At 43.6% G+C, this 24,492-nt stretch overlaps 1 non-coding gene across 1 annotated transcript; it reads left to right on the plus strand.

Moving 5' to 3' along the window:
- Positions 1-3,614: 3,614 nt before the first annotated feature.
- On the plus strand, positions 3,615-3,686 carry TRNAW-CCA (transfer RNA tryptophan (anticodon CCA)). Its single transcript has one exon. It is a non-coding gene; the product is annotated as a tRNA-Trp (tRNA).
- The last annotated feature ends 20,806 nt before the right edge of the window (positions 3,687-24,492 follow it).

Genomic DNA, 24,492 nt, shown 5'->3' on the forward strand with positions numbered 1-24,492 from the left:
TCTCACATTCTAGGTTCCTGTCCCTCACATTCCTTACACTGTAGGCGTCTATCACTTACATCCAGTGCGTCTCTCCCTCACAATTCCTCTTTCTATCCCTCACATTCTGTACTTGTATTCCTCGCATTCAGTGCTTTTGTTCCTCACAGCTGTGCTTTTATTCCTCACATGCCAATGTTTCTGTCTCTCTTATTTTTAGCTCTTTCCCACACATCTGATTCTTCTGTCCCTTATATGTTTCTGTGCTTAGCTGCATATTGGCTGATTCCAGGTTTCTTGGGATTTCTTGGGATTGTACCGTCAAAGATGGACTTTACGGTTCAATTGTGGGATACACCGCAAGCTCCCCTGAGACCTAGTTCTCATCTTCTTGTTTTAAGGAAGAACCTGAAACCTGTCTCATTCTGAAACAATAGTTGGGCCAGTTCTGGGCTTACTCTGATGAATCTGAAACTGCAGTGAGTTTTTTTGTAGGCCTGAACCTGACAAGGGTTTATAGCGCCAAGATACCTGCCAGGAGAATGTTGTGCTTTACCAAGTGTCTGTTACTTACTTCACAATGAACATTAACCATCATGTTTGGGTAATCAGCTTGGCTCTTTTCATGGGGCTTTATTAGAATAAGTGCCCCGGTGTGTGAGCCGAAAGAACTTCTCCTGCATTTGGCCGTATGTGTGGATATTAATTTTATTTTTGTCGGTATTTTATTTGAGATCAGATTTTGCCATGTTATTTTATATGTGACTTGGGTGCTTGATTTGTGCCTCACTGTGCATGTTATAAAATAAATGCAGACAGCAGTTGGAAGTTAGGCAAAGAAAGTCAAGGATGCCGACCAGATGGTACCGAAAGGGCTATAGGTTTTCACGATGTATAGATAGCGGTGTGGTTGAGAGGATGAAATTGAAAAAAGAGTCATAAGTGTCAGGGTTGGATTGGGATTAAAAATCGGGCCGGGCACGCTAAAAAAAGTGTCCCACATTTGCATATTGCCTTTCCGCAAAACACTGCTTCTGCGAAATTTTATTAAATCGGGGCCTGGTGTTTAAAAAATGCACAGATTCGTTTACACTGGTGAAACATTGCTGAAAACAAGTGAGGCCACTTTTGCTCAGGTCCCCTACCCCCGCTCAATATGCTTATATTAATGGGCCCGCCAAGCCAGGGAAAGGGAGTGACACTTCTGCCCATTGATAAAAGGGAGGTAACGGGCCTGTCTACCTCCAGAATGGCCACTCAGGCACCCACTGGGCCGCTGTCAGCATCGAACAACGCAGAAACCACCAAATCTGCCCCCCCCGGGCTGCTAAAAAAAGCAGCCCACAGCTGTATTTCGGATACCGGCCCCTCGGGCATTGCCCGAGTGCCCACATTACAAATCCGATGCTGGCAAGGGTTGGGTTAGTCATCAGTCAGTTATTAAGAAAAGGTCAGACTGCACTTCCTTTGCACAATGAATGGGTTGTATGTACAAATGTTACTCTTTTGTTTGGTGTGACCATGCCATAGAGATGCATCCAGGCTTCTCTGGTGGCTATAAAAAGGAAGGAGTGTGTGCAGTTGTACCCCTCTTATAAAAAATCATTGGTATGTGTTGGTCCTTTCACAGACACATGTTATAAGCAGAAACATTTAGGGGTAATGGTTTGTTGCTTGTTGTTACTGACTGTTGTTAGGGGTGACCAGGCTACATAGTAGCGGTTTATTTGAACATTGGTCATGGTAAATCTGCAGTGAGAAAGGGTTGTGAAGGATATGTATGTGTGACAGTGTAATGTGGAATATCAGGAGTCTGCATTAAGGCCATTGATACAATCAGGAGACGAGGAGTGTAAATAGAGCGGCCCTGGGAGTGTTCCTGGTTACACAAGCGTACTTCGATATTCACAGGGTCAGAGTTGACAGGATTGATGTCACAGGGGCATATTATCAAGGGTCATTTTGCCGCTTTTTTGTCTTTGAAAGCCAAAAAAGCCGAGAAAATGACATCGCCCTATCTACAAGGGGATGCTAACATGCATTAGCGCATGTTAGCACCTGTTTTCCCGACGCCTCGCTTTGCATCTCTAATGAGATGCAAAGTGGGCGTCACTGGGCAGTACTCTTTGTAAACTATCGTTGACGTGCACATCGTGATATTTACAAGGAGGCCCACGCATTTTTGAAGATGTTAGTTTTTGGCAAAAACCGCGGTTATCTATATCTAACAATGGGGTGGATTATGCTGATACAACCACAGGGTCATATCAGCGAGGTTATCGCCGTTTTCAAGGGAACATCGCTGAAAAACCAGCGATGTTCCATGGAAAACATCGCTATTGCAGGGATAATTATCGCCATTGCGCTATGCGCTGTTAATACAGCGCTTGCATAGCGATAATTATCAGCGATAGCTGGCGATAAAGATTTCCACGCTGAGGGCGGCCAGTGATAATTATTGCTGGTGCTCGGTAATATGGCCCACAGTTCTCAGGGTGGAATAGTTCACAGGGGAGTGATGCTCTAATCACACAAGGGTATCATGGCACTATAAACACACAGGTGCAGTGCTTAGTTTGTTAAACAATAAATGACAGTACCCAATGTTTTGCTCAGGAGTCTGCGACAGGCGTTATCGAATTTGAGGGGCATTGAATACCAGGCTGTGTAGTCTTGTGTCCAACTCATGCCTCTTTCACCCACCACCAGAAACTCCCACCACCCTTATCTCACTCTTACACGTTCTTTTTGGGAAACGGCCACTACAACGAGGCCGTTTCAACTAAAACCATAACCACGCATGCATTACAACGCATGCGTGGTTACAACGACAGCCTTTACCACGCATACTTTTACTACGAAGTACGTAGTAAAGGCATGTGTGGTAAAGGGTACAAATAAAAAAAGGGGGGGTTGGGGGGGCTAGCCCCCCCAAAAAAAAAAAACACTAACCTTTAGAGAAGATGTGCAGGAAATCGGCGGCGCAGGGGAAGGAAACGGCCGTTTGTTTTTTTACGTATGACGTCACCACGTAAAAAACGTGGAGAAGGAAAAGCGTGAAAATAGTGTTCCGTTGTAACGCATGCGTGGTAAAGGCATGCGTTACAACGGAGTTCGTTGTAATATCATACAACCGTTCTTTTTCATCCCTGATTTCGTTCTTTGTCACTGTTTTTCTGCCTTTCTCTTCCTCCTCCTTCACTCTTCTGTGTGCACATAAAATACTGTTCTGTGATCTGCATAGTACATGTTCTCTGCAGCAGGAATATGAACCCTCTGTGCTACCCAAAACTGCTGCTAGACAATTCTCTGATCTTTCTTCAGCAGGTACATTATTCACTTGAATTTTCTTGCCACTTTCATTGTTGCCTGGAAATTGTTGGATATACAAGGAACTCTGCAGTGCTTTTAAAACTGCTGCACTGCCTCAAAACTAGCACCCCAGTAACAAAAGTGTCCCCCACCCTTCCAGCTTTTGGGGAAATGTCTGATGCCCGGTACGACCAGTCCTGCCGTGCAACAGACTCAGGTGGTTCTTATAGTGGTATTCCCTAAACTTCATTCTGGCATTCGTAGGGATATATTTGCACACCACATGCAGACTTGCTATTAATGTCCGATTTTGTCCGTCAGCTGACTTCGTGGCGCAACGGTAGCGCGTCTGACTCCAGATCAGAAGGTTGCGTGTTCAAATCACGTCGGGGTCATGTCACTTTTGTTATCTATTTGCATGCCAATTACTCTTGTATCTATTAACAATTGTATACACTGTTTTGTGTAATTAGACGTTCATTTAGATGGATTTGAGTAATTAAAACTGGTCAAGCTTATCTGTAAGCGCCCAGTACTTTTCATCTGTTTCCACAGCTGTTTGCAGGGGTGTATTTTTCCATTTTCCTCACAGTGTAAGCGCCCTGATTAATGGGGCGTAGTACTACCTAACTGAAAAAAAACGCAAGGTAATTAAGTGAATAATATGAGTTTAAAAGCAAAGAATTTGAGGGAGAGAAGTGTTGACTGTGGCGGATGAAAGCAAGGAATGCGAGGGATACTAGTACAGAATGTGAGGGCTAGAAGCACGAAGTGTAAAATTAAATCATTATGAAATAATGGATAAACACAAGGGATGTGAGGTGTGAAGCATGGTGTACGAAGGATGTAAGTATAGAATATGACAGATAGTAACATGGAATACGAGGGAGATAAGTATAGAATGTACAGGATAGAAGCATGGAATACGAGGGAGAAAAGTAAGGAATGTGAGGGGCAAAAGCATGGAATACAAAGGAAAAAAGTATGGAATGTACAGGATAGAAGCATGGAATACGAGGGAGAAAAGTATGAATGTACAGGATAGAAGCATGGAATACGAGGGAGAAAAGTAAGGAATGTGAGGGGCAGAAGCATGGAATACGAAGGAAAAAAGTATGGAATGTACAGGATAGAAGCATGGAATACGAGGGAGAAAAGTATGAATGTACAGGATAGAAGCATGGAATACGAAGGAGAAAAGTATGGAATGTACAGGATAGAAGCATGGAATATGAGGAAGAAAAGAATGGAAAGTGAGGGGCAGAGCATTGAATACGAGGGAGAAAAGTATAGAATGTACAGGATAGAAGCATGAATACGAGGCAGAAAAATATGGAATGTGAGGGGCAGAAGCATGGAATATGAGGGAGAAAAGTATGGAATGTACAGGATAGAAGCATGGAATACGAGGAAGAAAAGTATGGAATGTACAGGATAGAAGCATGGAATACGAGGAAGAAAAGTATGGAATGTACAGGATAGAAGCATGAATACGAGGCAGAAAAGTATGGAATCTGAGGGGCAGAAGCATGGAATATGAGGGAGAAAAGTATGGAATGTACAGGATAGAAGCATGGAATACGAGGAAGAAAAGTATGGAATGTGAGGGGCATAAACATGGAATACTAGGGAGAAAAGTATAGAATGTACAGGATAGAAGCATGGAATACGAGGGAGAAAAGTATGGAATGTGAGGGGCAGAAGCATGGAATACGAGGGAGAAAAGTATGGAATGTACAGGATAGAAGCATGGAATACGAGGGAGAAAAGTATCGAATGTGAGGGGCAGAAGCAGGGATTTGGAGGGAGAAAAGTATGGAATGCACAGGATAGAAGCATGGAATACGAGGGAGAAAAGCGTGGAATACAAGGGAGGTACGTATAGAATATGAGGGATAAAAACAAGTAATGTAACAGAATACGTTGTGAATGTGAGGTATCAATAAAGAAAGGAATGCAAGGGAATTAAGTGGAGAATTTAAGGGAGAGAAGCATGGAATATGAGGAAGATAAGTATGGAGCGTGAGGGATAGAATCATGGATGAGAGGGAAATAAGTTTAGAATGCGAGAGATAAAAGCTTGGAATGTGAGTGAGAAAAGTATAGAATGACTGCTAGTAGCATGGAATACTAGGAAAATCAGTATGGAACGTGAGGGATCGAAGCATGGGATGGGAGGTAATTAAGTATAGAATATGACTGAGCGATAAAGACATAAAAAAGGAGGGGGATTAGGATAGCATGTGAAGGATAGAATAATGGAATGCAAGGGAGAGAAGCATAGAATGCAGAACATAGAAGTAAGGAACATAAGTGAAATAGCTAAGTATAGAAGGCGAGGGAGAGAAGTATAGATTGTGATCGATAGAAGCATGGAGTGTGAAGGAAATAGGTGGAGTAGGTGTTGCTAGAAGCACTGTACGGGGGAGATAAGTATGAAATGTGAAGGAAGGAAGCATGGAATCTGAGGGAGATATGTATGAAATGTAAAGGATAGAAGCATGGAATGTGAAGTAAATAAGTACAGAAGGTGTGGGCTAGGAGCATCTAATACTAGGGAGATAAGTATGAAATGTGACGGAAAGAAGCATGGAATACAAGGGAGGTACGTATGAAATGTGATGGATAGAAGCATGGAAAACGAGGGAGTTAAGTATGTTATGTTATGTTAAAGGATGTTAAAGGAACTTCTAAAGCGCACGTACACCAGACGGTTTCATGGCGCTGGAGTCCAAGGGACACTACCGCTTCAGTGATTTAGTCATATGCCTGGCGGAAGAGCCAGGTCTTCAGAAGTTTCCTGAACTGGGAGTAGGAAGTCAGTGATCTGATGTCCAATTGGAGAGAATTCCAGAATTGAGGGGCCAAGACTGCAAATCTTAGTCCCCCAAATGTTTTGCGTTTAAAGGATGGGATGACTAGGATATTGAGATGGGAAGACCTAAGATCCAGAGAAGGGACGTAGCGCTGTACCCGAGAGGATACAAATCGATTTCAGCTTTATGTTACACTCATAAAAGCACACCGTAAAAAAGAACAGTTATCTCCTGGGTTACACATTAATAAATGTTAAAACTGAATAATATGTACATTCTAAAAATCCGTGATAAAAGACTTTGGACACAATAAAAATGTTAAATCTATCACGATACAAATAAAGTGCATTTAATATAAATTCACCCTAGGAGATTCAGATGGGAAGACCTAAGATCAAGAGAAGGGACGTAGCGCTCTACCCGAGAGGATACAAACACCGGGCAGTTGCCATGAATAGATTTAAAGGTAATGCAGCCCAGATTAAATGCACTGCGTTCGGCTACCGGGAGCCATCCTTTCATTAATGGGGTGACATGGTGTCGTTTAGGCTGGTGGTAGATTAGTCTGGCTGCCTTGTTTTGTACCAGCTGTAGTCGTTTTGATTGATATGCCGGAATGCCAAACGTAGACTGAGTTGGCATAGTCAATGTGAGAGATGGCTCAGGCCAATACTATTTGGATCAGGGCTTCAGTGGTAAAGAATCTGCAGAACTTCCTGATCCTTCGAAGCTGAAAGAAACAGGAAGAAACCACTGCCCCAACCTGGGCTTTCATAGATAGGTCACTGTCAATAGTGATGCCCAGACTTTTGGTTGAACTCGACTTTTGGTTGAACTCGAGGGGAGGGGAAGGGGATTCCCAGTTCAGTTGGCCAGAAGTTAGAATTCCAGGGGTTAGATGGCCCGCCGACTAGGATCAGCTCAGTTTTTTCCGGGTTCAATTGCAGTTACTTGCTGTTCATCCAGTCGCTAATGTATCACATGGTGGACTGGAAGTTAGAAGCAGAGGATGCTGACTGATCGATATCAAAGATCAATTGGAAGTAGCCGGCATAGTTGAAGGTGCAAACCTTTCTTTCGCTGTAGAAGTGAATAAGGGGAAGTAAGTACAGGTTAAAAAGGAGCGGTGAGAGGGAAGAACCCTGTGGCACCCCACAGGTCAGTTTAACCTTGGGCATTTTTCTGATGAGTTGGTAGAGGCGTTGAAGTTGTTGTGTGCTTCTGTGTTCCTCCAGGTCTTCTCGAGGTGGCGGCAAGTGCGTCTGGACTCTCGAAGTTCGGTGGTAAACCATCTGGCTTTCTTGGCATGCGTGTTGTTGTTTTTCTTGAGGGGGCTACGTTGGAGGTGCTGTGGGAGATCCATCTGTGCAGGGTTCGGGCTGCGGTGTTGGGGTCGTTGTTTCCCGTGATGGTTGGGGTGGAGTTGCTGAGTGAGGAGGTGAGTTGGTCGTTGGTGATTCTGGTCCAGTTTCTTCGTGGGAGCAGGTGCTGGTTTCTGTGGATGGTGGGTGTTCTGAAGGTGAAGTGGACGCATTGGTGATCAGTCCACAGGAGTTCGGTGGTGGGGCTGAAGGTGATGGAGTTTCCTGTTGTGACAAGGGGGTTGAGGGTGTGTCCTGCTGAGTGTGCTGATTCGGTCACGATTTGGCGGAGTCCAATGTTGTGAAGGTTGTCCATGAGGGATGTGGTGTTGGGTCAAGTTGGTTGTCGAGGTGGAAGTTGAGGCCCCCTAGCAGGGTGTAGTTGGTGGATGCGATGGCATGCGGGGAGATGATGTCCCTGATGGAGTTGGTGAACAGTACGCGGGGTCCAGGGGATCGGTAGATGAGCGTTCCTCGGATGGTAGTGGTAGGGCTGGTCAGTATCTTGAAGTGAAGGTGTTTCATCAGGTCTGTGGTTTCGTCGGAGAGTGTGCTCAGACGGAGGGTGAATTTGTAGATGATGGCGATTCCTCCTCCCGGGGGGGGGGGGGGGTCCATCCTGGAGATCTTGTATCCTTGGGTAATGGCAATGGTGATGTCTGGTCCCAAGGTGGTCTTGGTCCAGGTTTCGGTAAAGAACGCTAAGTCCGGGGTGGTGCTGTCGAAGAGGTCCCAGATTTCGGTGGCGTGTTTGTGGAGGGATTGGATGTTGAGGAGAATGCATTGCAAGGTCTTCGGTTTGGGTGTGTTCTTGAGGACGGGTTGTGCTGGGTCCATGTTCCTTGCGGTGCTGTAGGTTTGTTGGGAGTGGTGACAACTGAAGGGTCCGCTGGTGTCGGCTGGTGAGGCTAGCTTGCAGTTGTTGTTGCGGCCTAGGTTGAGTGTGTGGAGTGCTGCTGGGTCGTAGCATTGGCGGTGCAGAGGTCCAGGGTTCCTGGCGCTGGTCGCGGTCGGGTCGCGGACGGCCACAAAAGGGCTTGCCGAAGGCGCGCCTTCAGCATGCCCGCTGCGTATGGCCACACAGCGACTGCCATTAAGTCGGGGCATGGCAGGGCTGGACAGACGGGAAGCGGGAGAAGGGAGGGAAGCTGGACCGGGCCGGGTGCACTGGTCTTGCTGGGGGGCGGAGCTGCGACAGCAGCAGCTCCAAGAAAGTGGGCGGGAAAGGGAAAGGAGGGAAAAGGGGGAATAAAGGAAAAAATAAAGTGGAAATAAAGCAGAAAAAGTGCAGAAATGCAGAAAAGTGCAGAAAGGAAATAAAATGAGGGTAGAACACAAGTGAAAAATTAAGCGAGAGAAAGAAGATAGAGGTCCACTGGACCACCAGGGATGAGGCGTAGGTAAACCTGTGGGTGGAGGAGGGCCTCGAGCACCAAACACTCAAGAGTGCAGGGGCAGGCTTCACTTAATGGTGGAGCTGCGAGGGTGGGAGAGCAATTTCACTGACAATGAGTCAGTGGTCCTGCTCGCTTGTGCCCGCAGCGGCCGCCATTAAGTAGGGGTCAGGGAGGGCTGGGCAGCTGGGAGGCGGGGAGGGGAGCTGGATTGGGCCGGTCGTGCTGGTCGTGCAGGGGGGGAGGGGCTGTGGGGGCAGCAGCGGCGGTGAAAGCAGGCGGGAAAGGGAAATAAGGGAAAAGAAGGAATAAAGGAAAAAGGAAATAAAGTAGAAATAAAGCAGAAAAAGTGCAGAAATGTAGAAAAGTGCAGGAAGGAGAATAAAATGAGGGTAGAAAAACGAGTGAAAAATGGAGCGAGAGAAAGGAGATAGAGGTCCACTGGACCACGCGGGATGAGGCGCAGGTAAACCTGCGGGTGGAGGAGGGTCTCAAGCACCAAACACTTGAGAGGGCAGTTGCAGGCCTCACTAAATGGTGGAACTTCGAGGGTGGGAGACCATTTTCACTGACAATGAGTCAGTGGTCTTGATCGCCTGTCCCCGCAGCGGCCGCCAATAAGTAGGGGTCGGGGAGGGCTGGACAGCTGGGAGGCGGGAGCGCAGGGAGGGGATTTGGATTGGGCCCCAGGGGCATCAGCGGCGGGGAAAGCGGGCGGGAAATTTAAAGGAGGGAAAAGGAGGAATAAAGGAAAAAGGAAATAAAGTGGAAATAAAGCAGAAAACGTGCAGAAAAGTGCAGAAAGGAGAATAAACTGAGGGTAGAAAAATGAGTGGAAAACGGAGCAAGAGAAAGGAGTTAGAGGTCCACTGGACCACCAGGGTTGAGGCGCAGTAAACCTGCGGGTGGAGGAAGGCCTTCCACACCAAACACTTGAGAGTCAGGGGCAGGCCTCACTTAATGGTGGAGCTGCGAGGGTGGGAGAGCAATTTCACTGACAATGAGTTTCACACAAGGTTAGAAAATAGAGTTTAATTTAATGAATAAAACAAGACCCAAATGACAAAAATCCAATAAGAAGAACCTCAGATATTGAATTTAAATGTTTTTAAAGTAAAATATCAAAAAGAAGCAAAAAGCACTATTTGGAATATCTGGTCGCGCAAGACTGCGACAACGTCAAAAGTTCAGGTCAACCATAATGGAGCGAAAGCTGGCTACGAGAACTCAGTTAGGCCTGCTAAACCAAAGTACCTTAAATCCTGGTTACGGAGTGTTTGCGTTGTGCCGTGTTGAAGATGCATCAATCAGCAGAGGCAATGTGACAAGGCTGTGGTGCGTGGTTCTGATGCATCATCATCGTGGTTACTGTCCACTGGGCTTACGATGTTAGGCAGTTGTCGAGGATGTGAGGCGCAGTGGAGGAAAGGTACCGATTCCGATGAGTGTTGAAGTTGTGATGCGGAGAATCGACATAGTTGTTGTCGTTAAGACTGCAGTCAATGAAGGATGTGAGGAGCTTGCACTGAGAAAAGCTTCACACCTTGACGGTTCTGAGTGGCAATCGATAGAGTGGCTTTGGAACATGGTACCGCGAGGTAGTGGGCCTGCAGGTAGCAGCATACATATATGACTATCTACCCTTTGGTGTTCAGCCATACCCTGCCCTGGGAATGCTCACCCCCAAGTCATTCTACTGATCAATATCCACAGTGAACCCTTAGGCTACACTCCATAGGTGACTGCACAAGATGGGAAATGAATGGGCCTGATCTGCCTCTGACAATGCTGTCTCCACCTGCTGCCCGGAAGCTGCACCGGAGAGGACATAACTGGTTCTGGCTGGGCACAGACACTCTCTGCCTGAGAGGACAAAGGATTTTGGGCTATAAAAGCTTGGGTCAATCCCCTAAATTTTAGAACTCTTTTGGAACTAAGAAGACTGCCAAGAAGAAGAGCTGGAGAAGCTGTGAGGAGAGAGTGCCACTTTTCTGGGTGCTTTGCTGTGTTGGCCCGCAGTGGCTGCTTCTGTCTTGGGCATTGAAAGGACTGGACTGAACTTTCTGCAACATCCTTTTTGTGAGTTTCTCTAAGGGCTTGAGTTAGAGCTTGCCCCCTGTTCAAGAAGACTCAGGAACAGCAAAGACTACAAGTTCTTCTGTCATCAGCACTGGGGACTGTGTGTTTTGTACTACAACAAAAGAAGGGCAATCTGATGCCATTTACGACACCACTGCAGACTCTGTGCCCTGAAGGCACAGCAGAGAGCACCGCCGCAACGCCACCCCAGTCTCACTGCTGCCGCCACTGAGCCGCTGTTTGCACCATGACCTGTGGGCACCGCACTCCACACCACCTCGCTTCACACCATCGCCCTGGTATTCCCGATTACGCCGCTCTACCACGACATTGATGCCGCTGCCTCCATCATTATTTACAACAAGGGGTGGTGATGGACAGAGTCTCTGAATTAAGCAGAGTACTCTCACCCAGTCAAGAGATCAGGGCTAGATCCAACACCGTTTTTTAGCTCATTGCACCATCCCAGTTACAGAACCTGGCTGTATGCAAATTAGTCTGTCCCTGGCCCAGTGCATCATGGGAACAGGGCAGACCAGACTACAAAAGCCAATTCTTACACTGGGAAGGAAACAAGCTTCCGGGGACCGGTTTCTGGCATTTCAGCCGTCTTCGGCCCGGCTTGCTTGAATCCTGATGGTGCAATGAGCAAGGGACTCACATCTGAGTATACCCTTCCACGCTTAGGGTGGACAAAATTATTTACAACAAGGGGTGGTGATGGACAGAGTCTCTGAATTAAGCAGAGTACTCTCACCCAGTCAAGAGATCAGGGCTAGATCCAACACCGTTTTTTTAGCTCATTGCACCATCCCAGTTACAGAACCTGGCTGTATGCAAATTAGTCTGTCCCTGGCCCAGTGCATCATGGGAACAGGGCAGACCAGACTACAAAAGCCAATTCTTACACTGGGAAGGAAACAAGCTTCCGGGGACCGGTTTCTGGCATTTCAGCCGTCTTCGGCCCGGCTTGCTTGAATCCTGATGGTGCAATGAGCAAGGGACTCACATCTGAGTATACCCTTCCACGCTTAGGGTGGACAAAATTATTTACAACAAGGGGTGGTGATGGACAGAGTCTCTGAATTAAGCAGAGTACTCTCACCCCAGTCAAGAGATCAGGGCTAGATCCAACACCGTTTTTTAGCTCATTGCACCATCCCAGTTACAGAACCTGGCTGTATGCAAATTAGTCTGTCCCTGGCCCAGTGCATCATGGGAACAGGGCAGACCAGACTACAAAAGCCAATTCTTACACTGGGAAGGAAACAAGCTTCCGGGGACCGGTTTCTGGCATTTCAGCCGTCTTCGGCCCGGCTTGCTTGAATCCTGATGGTGCAATGAGCAAGGGACTCACATCTGAGTATACCCTTCCACGCTTAGGGTGGACAAAATTATTTACAACAAGGGGTGGTGATGGACCGAGTCTCTGAATTAAGCAGAGTACTCTCACCCAGTCAAGAGATCAGGGCTAGATCCAACACCGTTTTTTAGCTCATTGCACCATCCCAGTTACAGAACCTGGCTGTATGCAAATAGTCTGTCCCTGGCCCAGTGCATCATGGGAACAGGGCAGACCAGACTACAAAAGCCAATTCTTACACTGGGAAGGAAACAAGCTTCCGGGGACCGGTTTCTGGCATTTCAGCCGTCTTCGGCCCGGCTTGCTTGAATCCTGATGGTGCAATGAGCAAGGGACTCACATCTGAGTATACCCTTCCACGCTTAGGGTGGACAAAATTATTTACAACAAGGGGTGGTGATGGACAGAGTCTCTGAATTAAGCAGAGTACTCTCACCCAGTCAAGAGATCAGGGCTAGATCCAACACCGTTTTTTAGCTCATTGCACCATCCCAGTTACAGAACCTGGCTGTATGCAAATTAGTCTGTCCCTGGCCCAGTGCATCATGGGAACAGGGCAGACCAGACTACAAAAGCCAATTCTTACACTGGGAAGGAAACAAGCTTCCGGGGACCGGTTTCTGGCATTTCAGCCGTCTTCGACCCGGCTTGCTTGAATCCTGATGGTGCCTCCATCATGGCACGAGGGCACCGCTCATAAGTTACACAATGTACCATCCTCATTCTGCACAGCAGCCATGGCCTTTCTACACCGGCGCCATTGACTCCAGTTCGTCAGCCGACTACAGCACTTTAGCAACGACGCCGCCGCTGCTTGCACCGTGACCTGCCAAGACCGCGACAAGCACCGCATCACTTCACACCGCAGCCCTGGTCTCACCAACGCCGCCAGACAACCGTCACCGAACCGCTGCCTGTACCACGATCTGAAGGCACTGCAATCCACACCTCTGCACTTTGCGCTGCAGCCTAGACGCCTGCTGATGCCATCGCTCCAAACTTCAACCGCAAGGAGTTCTATCAGCAATGCGTGTGACTTCAAGGGCCCGATGACTCCTGCACCAACCTCTGATACTGACGCCTGCGGACGCCGTGCTTTCGGGGCTCAACGAGAGGTTGCCGATGCCCTGCATCTCTAAAGCTACTGTTTTGCTGGTCTTCCTGACACCGTAGCTGGCCGGAGGTGCCGCGGTCAGCCAGAACTGTTTGGATTTGTTGTTCACAACGGCGTGATAGCCCCAGACTTCAAGGAAGTATATTTCAAGTCTATTTTGATGACTGAAGATTTCTAAGTACTGTATAGTGGATTTATTTTTGTTTTTGGTCTTGTCTTAAGTATATAAAAATATTGGATATTTTTGTAAACTGGTGTAGTGTGGTTTTGTAGTGCTTTTACTATATTACTGTTGTTTCTGTGCAAATGCTTTACACACTGCCTTTAAGATAAGCCTGACTGCTCATGCCAAACTACCAAGGTGGGGAGCAGGGGTTATTTTAGGAGTGTAACTCCCTTATCGTGACTAGCAATAAGGGTCCCTACTTGGAAAAGGTATCTACCTCTGCCAACTAGAGACCCCCATTTCTAACACAGGGTATGATTCTTTTTTTGTGTTCAAAATGATTTTATTGAAGTTTTGCAGAGAAAAGACACAAAGAGACAGAACAGAAAAATATATGCCATATCAGGAAGAGTACAAGTAAAGAATCAAGAACAATTACAAATATTAGTCATAAAAAAGTGCAATACAATAAGCAATATTCAATCAAAGGAAAAACCAAAGTCAAGGGAGGGAAGAGGGGGGGGGGGAGGGAAGGGAGTAGAACATTTCATAGCATAATAAAGTTAAAAAATTAGAGTTACCATTAACATAGTAAAAATAAGTATAGCAATAAATAAGTAAAACAGTTAACAATAAATAACATGAGTCACAACATTAAATATGAATCAATAGGGGACCAAAAAGATTGATAATAAATAGAATTATGATGAACACCTTGTAACGACAATTGAGCACCTCTTCTTGTAAAGATAATCCATGACCACCAAGCATGAACTGAAAGAGAAGAAGCATCCTTCCAACAAAAAGTAATTGATTTTAACGCAGCTGAAACCAAAAAATTAAATAACTTTGCCTCCGCATCCTCAAGCGGGTGAGTCAAAACAACTGATTTGCAAATTAATAATTTATAAGAGAGCAGATCAGAAATAGGCAACATTTTCAATATTACATGCCAAACTTCGGACCAAAAGTTCATAATAACAGGACATTCAAATAACATGTGACGCAAAGATCCAGGACTCAATTTACAATGCCAACAGAGATCAGATGGTAATAAATGAGCATGAAATAAACGTAATGGAGTCCATAAGGAATTAAACAAAATATATGCATTAGTTTGATAAAGTGAAACTGGTAACCAACCAGAAATACTATTGGTCCAAATTAATGACCAAGAGTCAACAGAAAGGGAAATGGAAAGTTCAGCATTCCAAAAAGTGGAAATTACATCAATGTTGGGGCCCATTGAAGAGGAAAGTTTTTTTATAAAATACAGAAACTGCTTTAGTAGACGCAGAAACAGTATTGAGGTAAATTATAAAATCAGCTGAAAAAGTAGATGGAATACCATCTGGGAAGGAATCTAAAATGGAGTTAAACAAAAATTGGTATTTAAGCAAATCAGACTTTGGCAAGCTGAAGTGTAATTGGAGTTGAACAAATGGAATGAAAGCGCCATCAGAAAAAACATCTTTGAGGTAAAGAATGCCTTTGGCAATCCACGAGGACCAAAAAGTGACATTTCTATTTAATTTTATTAGAGCACTGTGCCATAGTGACAAATGTACCGTAGAAAGTAGAGGAGAGGCAAAATTAGAATCCAAATCATTAAAAATCAATCTGGATGATTTGATTATGGACGAATAATGTACAACCTTAGAGGTATGAGACATGGTTAACAGGGAGGGTAATGGGAAAGGTTTTACAAGTGATTGTTCGATATAAAACCAGATAGGAGGCTTAATAAGAGGTGAGGTATTAAACCACAACAAACTTTGTTTTAAAATAAAGGCCTTATGGTACAAATAAAAATCAGGGAGGGCAAATCCTGCTTGACATTTAGGAAGTTTCAATTTTTTATAAGCAATACGAGGAGGTTTATTATTCCAAAGAAATTTGGACAATAGTTTATCAATATCGTTATAAAATTTAAGTGGAAATTGAGTTGGAATCATAGCAAGAGAATAAAATATTTTTGGGGCAAGATTCATTTTAATAGATTCCATTCTCCCCCACCAGGAGAGATGAAGGGGAGACCATTTAGAAGTTTTCTGTTTGACATATTGATATATAAAATCATAATTCAATTTTAATGTATCATGTAAGGAGGAGGAAAACAAAATGCCAAGGTATTTCAACTTGCTTTTTTGCCAAATAATATCAGGTGACGGTAACATATCAGAAGTACAAAGCACATTTGAAGGGAAAAATTCAGTTTTGCTAACATTTAATTTATACCCTGAGACAGTTGAATATTTCGTAATAATGTCAAGTAAAACCGGAACAGAAGAAATAGGATTACTGATAAACAATAACACATCATCAGCATATGCTAAAGTTTTAACAGTAACATCTTTGATGGTAATACCCTGAATATGATCACACCTACGTACGTAATTAAGAAAAGGCTCTATTCCTAATAAAAATAAAAGAGGGGAGAGTGGACATCCCTGTCGTGTGCCTCTAAAAAGGGGAAATTGAGTAGAAATTTGACCATTAGTAAACAATCGGGCAGTGGGAGCAAAATATAAAGCCGAAACCATACGAATAAAAGAGGGACCAAAATTAAAAGACAATAAAGTTTTAAATAAAAACTGCCAATGAATTTTATCAAAGGCTTTTTCTGCGTCCAAAGCCATAACACCTGCAGGGACAAAAAGCGTGGAACTCTGCTCAATGACATGTAATAATGTTCTAGTGTTATTAGCGGAATATCTATTTTTCGTAAAACCAGATTGATCTGGATGAGTAATAGAATGGAGGACAGGGCCTAATCTAGAGGCAAGGATTTTGGCATAAAGTTTACAATCTTGGTTTATTAAAGATATGGGACGGTAATTAGAGACCAGTGTGGGATCTTTATCAGGTTTAGGGAGGACAACAATTAAAGCTTCTGAAAAATAGCCCGAAATGGTGCCTGAAGAACCAAAATGTGAAAAAAGTTGGAATAAATGAGGTAACAAATGAGGTTGGAATTCTTTATAAAATTCAGCAGGGATGCCATCAGGACCTGGAGATTTATTCTTTGGGAGTGATTTGATGGCATTCAGAATTTCATCCGTAGTAATAGGTGAATCTAACACAAGTCTATCTGAAGGAGAAATGTGAGGTAAATGACATGTATTTAAAAAAGAATCATTTAAGGAGGTATCACATAAATCTGGTTTGTTATATAAGTTGGAATAAAAATCCAAAAATTCCTGAACAATATCATTATGGGAGAGTGCAACTTTACCTTGAGGGCTCCGAATGGAAGTAATTTGTGTTTTATTCATTTTGATACTTAAATAATTTGCGAGGAGTTTCCCAGACCCATTGGAATTAAAGCGAAATTTGGCATTGGATTTAGAGAGTTGTATCCCGGCCCTAGTACTAAGGATAGCGTTAAATTCATATCTAAGTTTTTGTAATTTAATTTTATATTGAGGGTCGTTGGAAGTAATAAATAAACGTTCAAATTTTTCTATTTGTTTCTCTAGAAGTTTAATGTTGGAGTTAAATTGTTTATTCTCATGAGCCAAAATAGAAATTGTAGAGCCTCTAATGTAGTATTTAAACGCGTCCCATCTATTTACTATAGATGTAGAGCCTTCAGGGTTGAACAAAAAGTAATCTTGAATCGCCTGTAATAATTTAGGTTTATGAGTATCATTAAGGACAATGCCAGCATTCATACGCCATCTAGTTTGCTTAGCAAAAGTGGACGAGATATTCAAAACAAAAGAAATCAGGGCATGGTCTGAAATATCAATAGTACCAATAACAGGATTAGTTGCAGATTGAATAAGAGAAGGGGAAAGTAAAAAATAATTAATTCTGGAATGGGAATTATGAGGGTTGGAGAAAAAAGAAAAATATTTATCAGTGGGAAAGTGTAATCTCCAAATGTCAGCTAATTTGGTGGTATGAAGAAAAGCTTTAAAGGCATGGAAAACCTCGGATGGTCGAAATCGGGTGGTAGATATCCTATCCAACAATGGGTCAGCAATAACACTAAAATCCCCTCCAACAATCAATGGAACTCCACCTAACTTTAAAACTTCGGTAGTAATAGTAGCCCAAAATACGGGATCATCTGCTGTAGGGCCGTAAATATTAAACAAAAAGAAAATAGAGTCATGAATTTTGATTTTGACTAGAAGATATCTCCCTTCAGAATCTGAAATCTTACTGAGAATTTGGCAATGTAGTCTCTTAGCAAAGAAAATAGCGACCCCGTTCTTTTTACCTTTGGCAGGTGAGGAAACAATAGCATCTACCCATTTTTTATTCATGTACTGTAAGATCTTATCCTCAACATGTGTCTCTTGAACAAAACAATTATCAGCTTTAGAACTACCTAGATAATCTAGAATTTTCGTACGTTTAATTGGATGTCTCAAACCCTTAACATTAAGAGAAACAATTTTAATATTATGAATATTAGCCATTAGGACTTAGAAGGAAGGAAAAAAAGGAATCAGAACAAGAAGGAAGAAATAGCCATGTGAAAGAAGTAACTCTATATAGAGAATATGAAAGGGGAGAACCAAAAAGAAAGAAAAAGGAACAAACAAGAAACATAAATAAGGACAAGGAAACGCACACCCGTTCCACTAGTATGGCCAGGAACCGTTGAAGCCCGTGAATATAAGAATATGCAAAGATGTGACAAGTGAAGTCAGACTAGATGAACTCAAGTATTAGGATCATGAGTATCCATAGATGGAGGAGCTTGCTGATCAAGAAACAGTCGAAGGTCTTCAGGTCGTTGAAAAGATTTGGAGACATTGTCTTTCCATACACGCATCGTAGAAGGATCAAAAAGTCCATATTTAAATCCAAGGTGTCTCAGCTGTGGACGAAAGGCAGAAAACTCTTTACGAATAGCAACAGTTTCTTTGGCAAAGTCCTGGTGAATAAAGATTTTGGTTCCATTCAGCAATAATGAAGGAATTTCTCTTGCAGCCTTCCGAATGAGAACCAGATGATGATGACGCAGGACCTTGAATATCATTTGCCTGGGTTTAGTATATCTAGGATTCCGATGTGAAGGGACTCTGTGGGCTTTATCGATCTCAAATTTTTCGGTGAATTTAATATTCAGAAGACCCGGTAGAAGAGATTCAAGATATAAACGACAGTTTGTCCCCTCAACTTCTTCAGGCAAATTAAAAATACGAAGGTTGTATTGCCTATTACGATTTTCCATGTAAAACAGTTGAGTATGCATTGGAACTATTTTGGCCATTAAAGGCGTGAAAGCGTCAAGTTTATTTTTATTATCCTGAATTTTAATGGCATTGTCAGAAATTTTCATTGACATAGAGGCCATATCTTTACGAACATTTTTGACTTCTGAGGCAATTGTATCAGTATTTAAGCGCAATGCTTTAATTTCCTCCAAAATTAGAGCAAGAGAAGGTTCTGTAGAATCTACCATCTTAGATTTGATTGGAGGAGGAGAAACCCGCTGCTTTCTTTTATTAGTAGTTGAATTCTTAGAATCCTTTTTGAGGAGAAAAAAGTCTCAAAAATATATGAAGAATAATAATGACAAGAAAACAGCCTCAAAAAGGGAGAAAAATGATGGAATTAATGAAGAAAACAGTAAAAATCTCCTCAAAACAACAGGTGCAGCAGCTAAATTGGACTGTAGGCGTGGCTAGGCCCAAGCCAGGCTCTGTCATAAAAATTACTCCGCCCCCAAGCACTCAGAACCGGTGATACCTGCAGGAGAGGCTGGGAGCAGGAACCATGGAGCCACAAAGAGCACTTCCGTCGAAGGAAATTGTCCAAAAGTCACTCCACAGGTCAAAAACAGCATGTACAGGTAAGCGCCGGTATTTTCGCCGACTTTATGACACAAAATTCGGCGTTTTAATGAAATTCGGGCTGAGGGAATTACGGAGCTCCGGTGGCGGCGGCCATCTTGGTTGACGCACTCGCTCGTCTCCCCGGTATGATTCTTTTTTATATGCCTACTCTTGCTGTGTTCTTTTTTGTTTTTGAAGAGCAAATATAAGACATGAACAGAATAGGTTTAATAGAACTTTTGAAAACTACTCAAATATATGCAAGGATTAAGGAGGTTTATAACATTTTCAATAACATTGTAGAGAAGGGTATGGATAATTTATGTAATTAATGATTCACAAAAGGCTTTGATGTAGGCGCAGAAATTGTTACAGCATTAGACATTGAACTTTGTGGGCTATGAATTGGATCTAGTGCCTTTCAAATTACATATTCTATTCTCACACTGCTGCTGGAGGGCTAGTTTCTAACTAAGGTTTCAGGGCACTAGAGGAAAGTCAATACCCTTCAGCAGCGGCTCGTCCGCTAAGGCGGAGGAGTGTCGCCCCAATGCTCTCACAGCAGTGGAAAAAGGAAAAACTGAAATAATAACACAACTTTATTATCATTTTAATTTTAGTATGGGCTATGGGCCAGGTTGGGTGGGGAGGGGCTGGGGTCACTGGTTGGAGGAAATATGTTTGCACCATAAGTGTGCATGAAATTTTGGCCGGCCATCTTGGACCAGCCAAAAAAGTCATGCGCAGTTAGCATTTCTCCACCTGGCTGTGTTGCACAGCCTGGTGGAGAACAGTCCCAATGCTCCCAGACACTGTCTGAGTGGCCAAACAGGCAGCTCAGACCAATCAGAATGCTATTGTCATGCTGGTGACAGCAGAGTCGTGATTGGCTTAGGTAAACTTGTGTGCTGCCTTGAACCAGAAAGAGAAGATGACGGATGTTAAGCTGCAGCTGTAATCAGGTTACTGATCTTTTACATTTTTTTTATTCCCCTGCTCTCCCCCATCCCCATTCCACAGCAGCCACCACTGATACCCTTATAGCACAGGTTCCTGTTTGAGGTCTTGGTAGCAAATCAACTAGCGCTAAATGTTAATTTGCAGGCTCATTCCTGCCCTTTATAGTCTGGGAGGATTGGACTGAAGGGGTGGGGACACGTGAGAGGGCTGCACAGGATGGGTGAGAGAAATATTAATCATATCAACTCAGACATCTGCAAAAGAGACAGTGGGCCCACATGTAAAGCTCTCAGGGGCTATCCCTTTGGCAGAAATTCTGCCGGATGTATTCTCCGATCCAACACAAAAAGTCAAACAGTAACAATAGCATCTCTGGGGTGCATATCCCAAGGACAGAAACATGACAATGGCAGTAGAAAAGTAATCTCCTGTCTTGCAGTTACTGGGTACTTGTGGGTTTACCATCTTTTTTTCTCATGAGTTTATATGTACACATACATACATACACAAAATCCATGAATACTTCAACCCCTAACATAATCTTGGGTATGGAGGACTGAGGAAATGGAAAATTGAACTACATTAGTGGAGATCAATCAATCAATCAGGGGTTGGTATAGTGTGGATACTCACACATGAGGGGCTCACGTCGCTCAAGGAGATATGTTAGATTCTACAGCCAGGTAGTGAAGTACAAAGGTCTGCACCTTGGGCTCCAAATGACTGTCACCAACAGTTGGTCTCTCTATACCTTGGCGAGGATGTCCTAGACTATGTTTAAGGGGAACAGCAGAAAAATGTAAAGCATGGCATCTGTTGGTCTTGGCCCTTTCAGCAGGGTCATCCATAAACATTGTTTGCCTTCACCCTCCTGTTTTCAGAACTCATTTTTGTTGGCCTTTAGGACTCTGTGCACTTTACTACTGCTAACTGGTGCTAAAGGGCTTGTGCTCTCTCCTCTAAGCATGGTAAAATATGTTTATACCCAATTGCCACATTTAATCTACTTGTAAGCCCCAGTCAAGTTGTTCAACATGTACCCAGTGCGTGTAAATTAAATGGTATTCGTGGACCACAGCATTGATTGTGCCACACACTTAATTAACCCTTTAAAAATGCTTCAGGCCTGCCATTGCAGGATTTGTGTGCAGTGTTAAACTGCTGCTTTGACCTGGCAAAATAAACCTTTTGCTGTGATCAAACATTCCTTTTTAATACACAAGTGGCATTCTTAGGGTAGGCCATTAACAGCCCACATGGCAGGGTGCAGTGTATGTAAAAAGATGGACATGTATTTTCAAGGTTTGCATATCCTTAAGTTCATTTTCACTACTACAAGGCCTACCTCTCCCATAGGATAACATTGGGGTTACATTATTACATTTAATACACTAGTTTCAAATTAGGAACAGGTTAACAGATTGAATTAGGTTCCTAAATAATTGTAATTAAAAGCCTTCTTTAATGGTAACGTTGGATTTTTCATCAAAATTCTGAAAATGCCACATTTAGAAAGTTAAGAAACACAAAAGGGCCTTGACTCCACTCAGTTAGGCTGAGTCAAATATAACAACAAAACGAAACAATTGCCAATACTGAGCAATAATCCTAAGCTTTTTTGTTGTGTCAAACAAACCATGTTCTGTTATATTTCCACTGGTGTAGTTTAATGGTGGTTAGATGTAGCAAATTGTGGCCAAATAGAATTATTTTCTACACTTCAGTGAGAGTTTTTGGGATTATTTTGGTTGTTTGACTTTGGTATTTTGAGTGAAACCCACCAGGTTTCGGGACACTTACATTTTTTTGTATAGTATGACTAGACCCGCCCTGGTGCGACAGTTGTGTGGTGTGAGTGCATGGTATAAGTGGTTGGTGAATTTGTATGAGGTATGTCTGAGAGTTTGCGTTGAATGTGTGGGTGTCTGGAAGGTTGTTAGATTTCAATGAAATGTAGTCTTGTGTTTATATTTCTTTGTTGTATTTAGTGTTAATGCACATGGATTTTAAAAAGCACTTTTTGTAAAACTGAATTGAAAGATATTTGCCAAATAAAATAATTGATGGCACAACTGTAAGTGAGGACCTATTTGTTTCACTCTTAGGCCTTGGTTATTAAATAAGCTTAGGATTATTGCTCAGTATTGGCAATTGTTTCGTTTTGTTATTACATTTAGAAAGTTGTCATTTTCTTGTTGTAACCATTTGGTGCCTGCATTCTGATTCTGGGTCACATGACTAGGTGTAGCTGGCAATTGGTCTTTGTGTATTGCTCCCAGAGAGTAAGTCAAAGGGAAGATAGGTGTTGGCAGGATCGGCCACTCTGAGTTAACGAGGGGGTAGAGTTGTCACCCACCACACTTTCACATCACAAAGGCTCTGCCTGAGTATTCTCACAAAGAGGTTTGACACTAGTCTGCTATGAGCAGGGCCTGGATGAGAAAGAATGGACCTGCAACCTGAAATCAGAACCAGAAGAGGGACTCCAAGGGCTAGTCTTTTGTAACCAGCATCTGGACTCTCCAACTGTGAGTCCTACCTTGCCAAGTGGTGCCAGCCCGGAAGGTGTCCTGAAGGTGCTCTGCCAGCCCTCTGTGGATCCAGCAGAACCAACGCATAATGTCTTCTGCATGGTGCAACCCTTAGAAGGGCCGACGCATCACCTCTGCTGCAAGGATTCTCCCACATAAGTACTTGGCATCACCTCACTGCCCACATTGGAGCTGCTGCTGCATGACTCTTCCCAGACGCAGGCCCACACATTACAAACATCTCATCAATGGCAGCCTTGACAATGATGCAGGACTTTGCATCGCAAGCCCCACAGTCTCTTCAAAACAAGACGGTGCATCACAAATCCTCGAAGCAGGACTTAGCATCGCAAGCGTCCCTTGTCAACAGCCACCTCGATGACACTGCAGGACCTCACATTGCAGCTTCACAGTCCTCCGGAACCATTGCATCGCCTTGGCTGCGTGAAGCATCCTCGATGTGGAACCTTGCAACGCTCCGCAACCAGGATTTAAGGTACTCTTCTTCAACTGGCCCAACTGGGTCCCTGTAGCTCATCCACACTCCATTGGAGTTGGCTTGAAGTTGTGATTTTGGCCCGGTCCAGTGTGACAGTTGGCAGTTTGTGCTTTTGGTGCTATTTTCGCTGAAATCTTTAAACCTACATATCTCGAGTTCTACTGATTGGAGTTTTGCTGTCTTGGTCTTGTTTTTTTTTTTAAATGTACTCTATTTTTCTAATCTGGTATGTGTTTTTTTCTTTATTACTGTTTGAGGTATTGCACAAATACTTGACACATTGACTGTGGGTTAAACCTGACTGCTCTGTGTCAAGCTACCCGAGCATTACGCACAGGTTAATTTAGTGCTTGCTTGTGACTTCACCCTGACAAGGATTGTGGTTGCTGCTTGAGTAGGGTTTCGCTCCCTCAATCAGTAACCCAATTTATTGAACTGCTTCAAATCACTCCCACACTCAGTTGTCCTTGTTCCTTCCACCCTCTCCCACCCTCTTGTCTGTGTTGCCTCCCCCAACATAAGAAAAAAATACAGTTACACAGCCAGTGCTCACACTATCATAGCGTTTTATTTTACCGTCCCATTGCCAGCCTTATCATCAAGCTTGTATGGTACTGTGTAGCTTCCACATACATTTGAAATGTTATTGTCTAGGATATCAGCGAACAAGGTCATATAATAACTGAATATCATTGGATGACACACAGGACCCTGAGTTACACCATATTTGATGCCAAAGGAATGTCTCTAATTTGGTTTGAGTATAGATTTCCAAGAAGAATGTGAATCATGCCAATGCTCTTTGGATAATGCCGGCTAATGTGGCTAGTCTTGCAGTTAGTACACATTGACCCTACTTCATCAGCAGAGTATCTGACTGGTGAAGTAGGATCAATGTGTACGGGAGCGCAGGTCTCAGAAATCGAGAAGTTCCTCTCTAATGTCTAGTAGAGTCTTCAATGTCCTTGTGAGGTCGGAGGTCAGACTCCCCATGAGGATATAAGACTTGCTTGTTTTTTGTGACTTGGGAATGGTATTCGGGTGTTGTCTGTTTTGAAGTTCACCAGATGGGACTTACTTACTCCAGTTTGTTGCTTTATTCTTTGTTGATGCATTAATGAAT

This window comes from Lissotriton helveticus, chromosome 12 (genome assembly GCF_964261635.1).
Source record: "Lissotriton helveticus chromosome 12, aLisHel1.1, whole genome shotgun sequence".
Classification (NCBI taxonomy): Eukaryota; Metazoa; Chordata; class Amphibia; order Caudata; family Salamandridae; genus Lissotriton; species Lissotriton helveticus.